Source organism: Megachile rotundata, chromosome 9, assembly GCF_050947335.1.
Source record: "Megachile rotundata isolate GNS110a chromosome 9, iyMegRotu1, whole genome shotgun sequence".
NCBI classification, from domain to species: domain Eukaryota; kingdom Metazoa; phylum Arthropoda; class Insecta; order Hymenoptera; family Megachilidae; genus Megachile; species Megachile rotundata.
The window spans coordinates 9,053,049-9,065,806 of record NC_134991.1 but is presented as its reverse complement, the minus strand read 5'-3'; the positions used below and the strand labels follow the sequence as shown (position 1 = coordinate 9,065,806).

Below are 12,758 nucleotides of genomic sequence, written 5' to 3'. Positions count from 1 at the left end.
GGATAATGTACCCTCAAAGAATATGTACTAATCAAGGAATATCGGAATCTAGGGATTTTGGAATCCTAGAATGTTGGAATCTAGGCATGTAGAACTGTAGAGGTACCGAAATCTAGGGATATTGACATATAAGAATATTTTAATTTAGGGATATTGAAATTTTAGGGCGTTGGAGACTATGAGTATCTTAGTCTAGGGATGTTGAAATTTCGAGACGTTGAACCTCAAGGATATTACAATCTAGTGATATTGCAATCTAGGGATATTGGACGGTATATGCATTTGAATCTAGGCAAAATTTAATCTAAGAATGCTTAAATCTAGGAATATTTAAATCTCGAGGCGTTGGACTCCAGAGATATTGCAATCTAGGGATATTGTACTGTAGATGCATTTGAACCTAGGGAGATTTATATCTAAGAATACTTAAATCTAGGGATATTTAAATTTCGATGCGTTGAATTTCAGGGATATTAGAATCTAGTAATATTGGAATCTAGGGATATTGTACTGTAGATGCATTCGAATCTAGGGAAATTTGAAACTAAGAATACTTAAATCTAGGTATATTTAAATTTCGAGACGTTGAATTTCAGGGATATTAGAATCTAGAGATATTGTACTGTAGTTGCATTTGAATCTAGAGTGATTTGAATCTAAGAATACTTAAATCTAGGGACATGGAGATTGCAATATCTCGTTGTCTAGTAATATTTAAATCTAAGGATATTTGAATCTGGAGGTGGTGAAATATTGGTCTGTGAAGGTTTTTCATCTAGTGAAATTTATATCTAAGAATATTTGAAATTAGGGACATTGGGATGCAATGATATGAAGATTTAAGGCCATGATTCCATCAGGAAATGCAAAATTTTCGAATTTAAATATTTATAAATCTCGGATGGAAACTTCAATATTTTGAGACCCATCAGATTTGAAAATTTGAGAAGTCTGAGAAATCAATAATTTCGAAATCCGAGACTAATCTATCTCCTTTTACTGTCACGTGTTTAACTATTTAATACAGCGAACGACGTAGATCCTAAAATGGAAATTGAATACGTAAACTCTTGGCGAACATAATTACTTAACTTACTAATTTCAAGGAAAGCGTCATTTCGGTATTTGAAGCGAGCCCGGTATCCGGGTTTTAAGCAACAAATCCAGAGTCGGATGTAATTAATTCCGCGCACGTCGGCGAAAAATATAATTAAGCGGCAAATTGGAGGAAAATCGTGGAGTTGCGTTGAAACGATACGTCGAACGTCTAGGTACTAATGATACGAAACGAGTTGAAACGTCGAACGAAATCGAAGTCTTAAACGATCCGTATCCTTAATAAATTTATAAATCCAATGAAAATCCATGCGTCGATTACGACTTTCTTCGCGTTTCCTGTTTTCGACCTGGATCTCGCCGGTTCGTTATAAATAACGATGATCTAGCCGATCGGTATATAGCTATAATTGGCGGTTAAACACGCTTGAAAAAGGAACGACAGACAGGCGACGTAATTGCAACGTTTTACGCGAGTTGTCCGCCGCGGGGCAACAGTGTTGCCCCGGAAAGAATCGAAAAATCGCGGCAAGAAACGCGAATAAGCAGGTTCGAGGGCTCGTTCCCGGGAAATATTATACACGGTGTGTCGTTTTTCCGTCGCTCGATTCACACGTTCGACACGGTCGTTAAAAATTGCCCGTAATCGAGCTTTTTAGGAGGAAGCCGAGGGCGAGGACGCGAGATTAATTGCACGTCAGAGAGATCGATCTATCGCCCGCCGAGAGAGAAACCTTCTACAGGGGAAGATTAAAATTCTTTACCCTGCGACGACAGCCACGCCAAAAAGATCAAAGAAAACCAAACTCGCGGGATTCATCAAAACTTTCGATACGCTCCGACAAACGCCGACCAACTTTTTGATTATTGTTTTACGAGACCTTAACTCCGGCTGATGAGGCGAATCAAAGTTGCAAATGCACGCGAAACACGCGGCTGAAAGATTTGAACGCTTGTGGAAGTTGCTCAAATTGGTAGTTCGATATATGTGTGTCTTATATGAAGTCCTTGGCCATCGAATTATAGTTATTAATTTCTCTAACATTTTTTACGTTTTTTGTTAAATTGTTTTACGAGTACAGCACTCATTGGTAGACTTCACAGGGTGAAGGTACTTTTAGACAGCAATAAACACAGCATGTTTAATAAAGTCGAATTTAAGAGGTGCAAGATTGAGACAGATGTACAAAAACAAGATGGCCGCAGAAACAAATACGACGCTGTTACGTTAAGGTGTAATAAGAATTGACAAGATGTTACGGCTAAGTAGAACTTTATTAGAATGACAAAAAGAAAAGAAAAACGTATGAAGAATGATAATTATTGTTTACGTTCTCATTATGATTATAATGACTTTTGTCGTCTCTGTCATCACTACTGTCACCATTATGGTGGCATTACTTATCACATTACATTATTTTGTGAATTACTGTTATCATGATTATTGTGACTATTATATTCACTTACTGTACAATTACTATTATTATTAATAAGTTTTTTATTTTTACTTAATTTAATTTTTTAGCTTTTGGGGAACTGAAGTTGTTACAAGCAGTTCGTATCATCAATTGGTCAATTGTATCATCAATCAATTTTGTAAAAATTAACACTTTGCACTCTGTAGGTGACTTGCATTCACCACTCGGTTTAACAAAAAATATGAAATAAAAATTTGTTAACTAAATGTCCTACGTTTGATGTTTATGTTATATTTAAGTGTCATCCGGCACTGCAAGACCTATTCAGTAAGAAAAGGTAATAGTATAATTCGTTCCCAATTGTGTGATCAATTGTGTGAAAATTGTGACAATTTTCTCGTCAGGGTTCGTTTGATCTGATGAGAAAATTGACCGACACAGTGACCGACACCGTGAACTCAATGCGGTCAAATAATTAACCTAATTTCACTATGAGTTCTATTTAGCTATTAACACTAGAACTACCAACCAGTAAACACTAGTTCTATATGTTACCTGATGATTCAGTATTTATTTATTTCCCTTTTCATTTTATTTTTCATTCTTCGACAAACGTGCATTTAGTGTCAGTAGTTCGTGTTAAAGTACTTAGTAAAGTAAAGTACAAAGGTTTAACTCTAAAGTAAATTAATTCTCTTAGTTCTCCAATTAACTTAATTCTCTCTTAATTCTCCAAACAACAGCGAATTTTTTTAAAAATAATATTTATATGGGAAAAGAATATTTTGCATAAATAATAATTATAGTTTGATTAACCAAATGTCGAGCTGGAATTGAATAAAAACAAAATGATCATTATGCTCACAGTACTGTGAAAATGTAAATTACTGTATTAATAAATTCATGTGTGACATGTTTTATATTTCATATTATAATGTGCTGTATTAATATGACTTCTCTGATCATTAATTTATAACATGTAAAAAATGGTAAAATACGAAGTGCATACATTTATCTGTATTATCAACATTATAACAAGTAATCAAGCCATGGATTTGTTTGCTTTTATTAAAGCATTTAGAGAGCATGGAAAAATAAATATCAAATATTTGTATATTTTTAATTTCCTTTCGACTGAAATCTGGAAATATAAAATATGCAATTTAGAAATTCGAGAGTTTGCGATAATCAAACATTGCAGTTTTTTGAACGTTTCGAACATTCTGTCTTTTGATAATTTGGCGATTTAGGGATTTCATTATGTAATGATGTAGGGGTTTAGTAATTCGGGAATTTTAGAATTCGGAGATTCGCAATTTTAAGGTCTGAAAATTTGGGTATTTGATAAATTGTGATTTCGAGAGTTAAAAAGAAAAACGGAGCTTTTCGGTAATTTATAGATTTTTGCATTTAGAAAATTTAGAAATGAAAATATTTCACTTTCGATAATTTATGCCTTTGAATACTTAAAAATTTTAGAATTCGTAAATGTGTAAATAAAGAATGTGAAATTTCCTATCTAAAAAGAACACAATCAGTAATCAATAAAAATTATTTAATCCATATCCACTTTCTAACAAGAGTCCATTTAACGTACGAATTTGCTAAGCGCATATATCCGTCCACAGCACCGAACGTATTAAACGACTCAAACTAGAGTTACTTTCGTAGAAAAAGCACGATTTCACTTTTTTTCTCTGGCAAAATCACCTTTGTTGGCGTTGCAAACGCCATTCTACGTCAAACGTTGAACGCGTCAGTCAAGCTTTTTTCCTCTTTTCGTGAATTTCTAAACGAGCCGCAGTTGAAACGACAGAATAGGGTCGTGGTAGATCAGCCGATAGTATGGAATTATGCAAGTGCATCGGCCCTCGACGAGCATTAACTCGTGGACTTTTGAAAACGACGTTTGTGATTCTCGTTATTTCACGTTGCTCACGTACCGATATGGGGATCTAGAAACTCGAGGACGTAGACGTTGCATTACGGCTACTTAGATCAGGATTTGGGAATGTGAGGACTACAGGAGTTTTGCGGAATTTGAGGATTTTTGGATGCTGGGATTTGGGGATTTGGGGATGTGGGGATTTGGGGATTTGGGGATTTGAGGATTTGAGGATTTGGGGATTTGAGTATTTGAGGATTTGGGGATTTGGGGATTTGGGGATTTGGGGATTTGGGGATTTGGGGATTTGGGGATTTGGGGATTTGGGGATTTGGGGATTTGAGGATTTGGGGATTGGGAAATTTTGGGATTTTAGAATCTTAGAATTTGGGAATCTTGGAATTTGGAAATTTTGGGATTTGGGAACTTTGGGATTTGGAAATTTTGGGATTTGGAAATTTTGGGATTTGGAAATCTTGGGATTTGGGAATTTTGGGATTTGAGAACTTGGGGTTTGGAAATTTTGGGATTTGGGAATCTTGGGATTTGGGAATTTTGGGATTTTGGAATCTTGGGATTTGGGAACTTTGGGATTTGGAAATTTTGGGATTTGGGAACTTTGGGATTTGGAAATTTTGGGATTTGGGAGTCTTGGGATTTGGGAATCTTGGGATTTGGGAATTTTGGGATTTGGGAATCTTGGGATTTGGTAATCTTGGGATTTGGGAATCTTGGGATTTGGGAACTTTGGGATTTGGAAATTGTGGGATTTGGGAATCTTGGGATTTAAGGATATGGAGATTTTGCAAATGTTGGGATGTAAGGTTTTAAGGATTCTGAGATTTGGGAATTTGGAGTTTAAGGATATGGGGATGTTGGGATGTAAGAATTTAGGGATTTTTGGATTTAAGGATATGGGGATTTTGCGAATATTGGGATTCGTGAGATTTCAAGGTTTTGGAATTTTAAGACTTAGGAATTTTGGAATACAGAAATTTTGGGATCTGAGGATTTAGAGATTTGTGCATTTGGAATCTTAGGGATTTGGGTATTTGGAAATTTGGAAATTTTGGAATTTGAGGACACAAGATTTGGAGATTTAGGGATGTAGAAATTTAGGGATTTTAGGTCGTAGAATTTTCGAATTTAGGGTTATGAGGATTAGGAACTTGAGGACGTAGAAATTCAGCGATATACACATATAGGAATTCGGTGATTCCAGCTTTTGAGGATGCTGGGACGTGGTAATCTAGGGATTCTGGAGTTTGGGTTTGGGAATCTAGGAATTTATTGATGTAGATATTATTTGTGAACGTTGAGATTTAGAGACCTTGATATTTAGGAATGTTATGATGTGGGAATCTAGGGATTTAAAAGTCCAGAAATTTGGACACATAATAATTTGTAATCTTGGAATTGAAAGATGAAGAAATTGGAAAATTGAAAGTTTTGAAAATTGAATATTTAAAAATTTAAGTATTTGAAAACTGAATATTTTGAAATTGAAAAATTCAAAATTGAATACCTGCAAATTATAAAACTCAAAGCTTAAATATTGCGAAGTTTGAAAACCTGCAAAAAGTTTAGTAACTCATGAATTTGCAGATAAATTCATCTCTACCGCTTTGCAAGCATATGACTTCAGTACTCCCAAAAATTTTCGCCTTGCAAACAAAAATTCTCTAACGCTAAAATTTGCTGATCTTCTGAATTGAAACTTTCTAAATTAGAGGTTTCATAAATTCAAAACTAAAAAATAAAATGTAAAAACGTCGTCTGAGTAAGATCGACGGCTGTGTTTCTCGTTATATCACGTTGCTCGCATTCCGTTCGTGTTCCGCAGCGGGTTATTGTCTCACGGTGTCAAGGGAGAATGCGCGACGAGGAATTGCATCGATGAAAAGGGCGCTGGTTCGTTGCTTCGGCATCTGCTTGCCTCTAGGAATCTTTCTCTCTTCCTTTTTTTTCCCGTTTCTTTCTTTTTTTTTTAATTTTTTTTTTTATTTCGGTACACAGTATGCCCCTCTGCTTTGTTCCGACACCGAGCAACGATGAAAAGAAGGTTTGAACGGTGAACCTGGTGTATCGGAAAGTGGCTTTTGCTTCTTGTCGTCGTGTTCTCGATTTAATGCGATCAACGTCGTGTGAAATTTTTGGCCGTTCAATGAAATTATGAAATATGAGACACGGGACGTTATGACACCGTTATTGTGCTCGGTTTGATCGAGGTTCCTTACGTGTCGTTACTGGAATTTTTAGTTTATAAATCATTTTTGACAAATTTATCCCGCTTAAACCATTTTTGTTATATTATTTCTGTTAAAAATATGTGAATAGCACGGATTGGTTTTGTAATTAATTTTGTAGTTAATTAGTAATTGTTCTCTTGTTTGTTATACTTATAAAGATTTGAATTAATTTCACTGAAGATTAATTGTGAGGTGTAATTTATTATACATATTAATTTTTATATTTTTATATTGTATTTATTATTTATTTAATATTGCGTTTATTATCAGTTTATTTTGTTTCATGTTTATTATTAATTTACTTATTGTGTTCATTTATATCTATATCGCATTATAAGAGCATTAATTATTATGTATTATTCCTCATGTGTATTAATTTACAAAAAAAATGTGAAGGAGACATAATTATAACACAATTATTTACTTTTTAACTGTTTTAATCTTGTCAGAATCTTTTAGTCTTCTCCCAGATTATACACAACATTTTAACATTTTTGTGAATAAAATTCATTGTTGTTCTAATATAAATTTATTCGATGAAAAATGACTAACAAATTATTTTTAAAAAATTTGAAAGGAATTTTAGATAAAATTGTTACAAATTTAAAATCAAATAAATTTCTTGTTAATATATTGGAGACAGAAAACAGGAAAATTAAGGAAATTTGAGAAAATGAGGAAATTAAGGAAATTTGAGAAAATGAGGAAATTAAGGAAATTTGAGAAAATGAGGAAATTAAGGAAATTTGAAAAAACGGGAAAATTATGGAAATTTGAAAAAATGAGAAAATTAAGTAAATTTGAAAAAACGGGAAAATTATGGAAATTTGAGAAAATGAGGAAATTAAGGAAATTTAAGAAAACGGGAAAATTAAGGAAATTTAAGAAAACGGGAAAATTATGAAAATTTGAGAAAATAAGAAAATTTAAAAAACTTGAGAAAATAGGGTAATTAAGGAAATTTGAGAAAACTGGAAAATTTTTAAAAACTTGAGAAAATAGGGGAATTAAGGAAATTTGAGAAAACGGGAAAATTATGGAAATTTGAGAAAATGAGAAAATTTAAAAAACTTGAGAAAATAGGAAAATTATAGATACTGCCTAAAATTTGTGAATTTAAAAGTCTTCTTGCAGATTACACGCGAAATTTGATTAATCAGCATATATAAAGTTTAAATAAAGTTAAAATTGAAGAATAAATTATTTTCTCTTCTCTGCTTTTAATAGTAATTCCGTGGTACGAGATTGAAAATGTCGGTCACCAGGAAAGGGTAGTTGAAAAAGCGAAAAAAAGCCGGTATTCGTAATTAACCCGCAAAGAGTAATTTTTAACTGACACGTTTATTACAATTACGAGTCCATTCTGTGCGTAATCTGTAAAAATGAAGCACGCAGAGGATGGCCGACAGATGACAAGAGCCTTTGGTGTCTTTGTCGACGAGCGTGATATCACATAAATAGATATGCAGGGATAAAATTACACGCGTATAATGATGCGCGAGAGAGGAACGTAACGAATAAAAAAAAAAAGAAGAAAAAAAAAGATGGCGAGAGAAGGAAACGTTGGAATTATATTCCGCGAAATACAGGCGTGTGCTAATGAGGTACACTAATTAAAAAGTTCTCGACTTTCTATGGGCTTCTCAAAGAAAAGAGAGCACGCTCTCTATGTGGAACGTTAGGTTGGAAAATTTTTTTTGTAAATCCGATATCATACCCTATGTGGATTCATCTGCTCTCGGGGCTTGTAGTTCAAATACGATAAACGTTTCTAAGGAAGCTGAAGGAATCCGTGAAATTATAACACGGGGAAAGTAGCACAAATGCTTGCTACGAGATGGATAAATATGTGACGATAATGATGCGAGATGATTTTTGTTGAATATGGTATAGTTTTTCGTTTGGGAATTTAATATTTTTTAGTACATCGGTGTTAGTTGGAAATTGGAAATTTGAAAATCTTGGGTATTTCCATAATTCGGTAGTGAATTTTCAAATTTTTAAGTTGTAAAGCTTGCAAATCTTCAAATTTCTCATATTCTTCAGATATCTCAGATTTCTCCAATTTTTTACACTTCTCAAATTTTTCTAATTTTTCAAAATTCTCAAGTTTCTTAAATTTCTCAAAATTCTCAAATTTCTCAAATTTCTTAAAAATTCTCAGATTTCTCAAGTTTCTCAAATTTTTCACACTTGTCAAATTTTTCAGATTTCTTAGATTTCTCAGATTTCTCAAATTCTCGCATTTCCAAATTTTCCTTAATTGCTGAAACTTCAAACTTTTACATTTTTCAAATTTTCAGACTTTCCCAAATTTACAAATTACGTAACCCACTATACTTCAAACTTTCAATTTTCCTATTTTTCTTATTTTCCTATTGTCCTAAATTTCCTTGATTTTCCTATTTTCTCAAATATCCTCAAATTTCTTGTTTCCTCAAATTTCCTTAATTTTCTCATTTGCTCAAATTTCCTTAATTTTCTCATTTTCTCAAATTTCCTCAATTTTCCTGTTTTCTCAAATTTTCCACATTTTCCTATTTTATCAAATTTCCCAAATTCTTTTACTTTCTCAAATTCCCCAAATGTTCTCATTTTCTCAAATTTCCTAAATATTCCCATTTTCTCAAATTTTTCAAATCTGCAAATTTTTTCAAATTTTCCAAATGTTCCATTTTTTTCAAATCACCAGAATTTTCCCATTTTCTCAAACTTCGAAATCTACCCATTTGTTTCAAATTTCTCAAATTCTTCTGTGTTGTCCAATTTTTCAAATGTTCCATATTTCCCAAGCATCTAAAATTTGCCAAATTTCGTACATAACAAGAACGGCTCCAAAAAGCACCAGCACGAGTAGATAAGTAGTAAATAAGATAGGTTAATATTATATAGGATATACGATAAGCAGGGCGACACTCGTACAATACAGGAAACCGATTTCGATATCTTTCGCGATTCACCTATCGATAATGGAATAAATCGCATGTAATCCCTATCGAACGGACACGTTTTGCCCCGACCTGGGTTGAAATTTCTTTTCGATAACAATTTCCTCCGTTTCCGTGTCCACCCTGTCCCCATCTCGTTCGAAACGATACAATTACGAGCGATCTTCGTTTCGCGTGACGATTCCACCGATATCGTTCATATCGATTCTTCGTCGACCCCCAACCTCGAGTTCTCTCGTTTTTACCCTTTGCACTTGTGTGTCAAGCTGCGCTCGACATTCTCATTCCATTCCAACAATTTTTATATTATACCTATACTCGATATGTGGATATTTTTAAATTTTCTTATCCAAAAGGAACTGGACGTACATCAATTTTTTTTATACGTTGATTGCATTTTATCTCGTTCCATTCTACATGATTGCGTTTCTATGATTTCGTATTGTAAAATGGCTGTAGTCAATTACTGTTTTAAATTGATATTCATTTGGTGAATTGATTAACTTAGAACTATGGACTGCTGTGGTTAAACCCATCACTCAATTGACATTGTTTTTTAGAGATGTATCAAATTTGAGGATTTTCATGAATAAAATCTACATGATTGCGTTCGTATGATTTCGTATTGTAAAATGGCTGTAGTCAATTACTGTTTTAAATTGATATTCACTTGGTGAATTGATTGACTTAGAACTATGGACTGCTGTGGTTAAACCCATCACTCAATTAACATTGTTTTTTAGAGATGTATCAAATTTGAGGATTTTCATGAATAAAATCTACATGATTGCGTTCGTATGATTTCGTATTGTAAAATGGCTGTAGTCAATTACTGTTTTAAATTGATATTCACTTGGTGAATTGATGGACTTGGAAGTATGGACTGCTGTGGTTAAACCCATCACTCAATTAACATTGTTTTTTAGGGAAGTATCAAATTTGAGCATTTTGTTGAATAAAATTCATTGCTGAACAGTTACATATTCGATGAACTATAGATAACAATTTATTTGAAAAATAATAAAAATTAAAATAAAAGTAATTGAAAAGGTAAAAAATTGGAAGAGAATTTTAAATGAAATTGTTACAAATTTAAAAAACTGTTTCAAATTCTAATATATAAAATTAATTTTAAAACTTAATATATACATAGTACAATAATTTAATATTGTAAATGGTTTTTTTAATTAAAAATATTTTACCAGTGATTCTATTCTGTCACCAAACGTTCCAGCAGAGACAAAACATTCCATTAAAAAAAAATGGCAAAAAATCGTACATTTTTAATTTAAATTCCAAAAACTATTCCAGAGGAGAAAAATAAATTGTCAATAAAATCCGCACACGAATTTATAAAAGCGAAAAATTCTATACAGAGCTTGCATGAAATTTTTTCTCGATTTAATTCGGAGCCACAGAAATCGAATATGCGAAATAAAAGAAATATATATGTATATGTATGATTGAACGTAAAGGGTTAAAAGGAAATTCGTTCGATCGGGGGTTGATTTTCGTGGGTCGTTGGAGCGTAAGGGAGACAAGCAACGCGTCGCTATTTTTCGTGGAAACGAGGAAAATTGAACTTCCATGTAACCGTTTTGTGCCCGCGCTCCGATACTCGAGTTAATGGTAACGAGGACAAGCTGCTCGCGAATACCGACGATCGTTATTTTATAATTCCCTCGTACCATTGCTTCCATATTTTACAATAATATTTTTCCACTTGGAACAGAACGAATCCGTGAGATACAAGCTTCCGATCTGTTACGAAAATTCGGGTATTTGCTGTACGCGAATACTCGGTTCGGAATTCTGTAATAATGCAACGGCGCGGGGAATTATCTGACGGTCACTGTTTTGAATTATTCCTTCGCTCTCGACGCGTTATTATTTCGATTTTGTAAAATATTCATGCTTTTAGTGTTCAGAAATAATATTGTTGCAAAATTCATTTTATCACAAGAAGAATAATATATTTTAAGCTTCCTGTATTTTTAGCAGGCGTTGTACAAATTTGTCATTACGAGAGTGCTGTTAAATTTAACTGGAGAAATTTGTGGAGAAGATGATATAATATTGTGAATTTCGGTGTTTTGAGAGGACATAAGAGAAATTTGTAATTGCAAGAATATTTGCTGTTTAAAAAAATAATTATGGGGCGAGTGATATAATGTAAATTTGCAGACTTTTAAGAAGACACATCAAAAGTTTGCAATTACATATATATTTTCTATTAACAAAATTTATTTAATGAAGAATGATATATAGCAAGTTACAGTGGTTTGAAAAAATTAGAAAATTTTAAAAATAGGAAAATTTGGAAATTGGGAAATTAGGAAATAGGGAAACAGAGAAATGGGGAAATAGGCAAATAGCGAAATTGGGAAATAAGGAAAAAGGAAAAAGGAAATAGGAAAATTAGAAAATTGGAATATTTAGAAATTGGAAAATTTGGAAGTTGAAAAATTTGGAAATTGGAAAATTTAGAAATTGGAAGATTTGGAAATTGGAAAATTTGGAAATAGGATAATTTGGGAATTGGAAAGTTTGGAAATTGAAAAATTTGGAGATTGAGAAGATTTGGAAATAGGATAATTTGGGAATTGGAAAATTTGAAAATAGGATAATTTGGGAATTGGAAAGTTTAGAAATTGGAAAACTTGAAAATTGAGAAATGTGGAAATTGGAAAATTTGGAAATTGAGAAATATGGAAATTGGAAAATTGGAAAATTGAGAAATGTGGAAATTGGAAAATTTGGAAATTGAGAAATGTGGAAATTGGAAAATTAGGAAGTTTATAAATTTGGAAATTGGAATAATTAGGAATTAGAAAATAAAAGAAATGGAAAATGCGAGACTTGGGAAATTTTACAATCGGTACCTTTTGAAATTGGAAACTAATGAAATTATAAGCTTGAGAAGTTATCTTCCGAAACTACACATATTGAATCATAAAATTACTATGCAAGTAAACATCGCTAATCCATTGACCCTCCCAAATTTTCCCGAGCCCACATATCCAATTTTCAAACTGTCTCTTACACGTCCCACATCGAAGTATAGTTCCGTACTTTACTCGCGTCGCAAGGCTTTTGAACGATGCTATACACCGTGGCCGACAAAAAGGTTAACAAACACGATTGTCCGGTTATCGAACGTCGAATCGATGTCGACGCGCGATGGCGGCGTTTAATTCGACCG

The 12,758-nt window shown here is 32.9% G+C and overlaps 1 protein-coding gene across 7 annotated transcripts in view; it reads left to right on the top strand.

Annotated features, from left to right (window-relative positions):
* PlexA (plexin A) overlaps nt 1-12,758 on the top strand; it is a 496,310-nt gene that overhangs the window by 149,402 nt on the left and 334,150 nt on the right. The window lies entirely within an intron of this gene.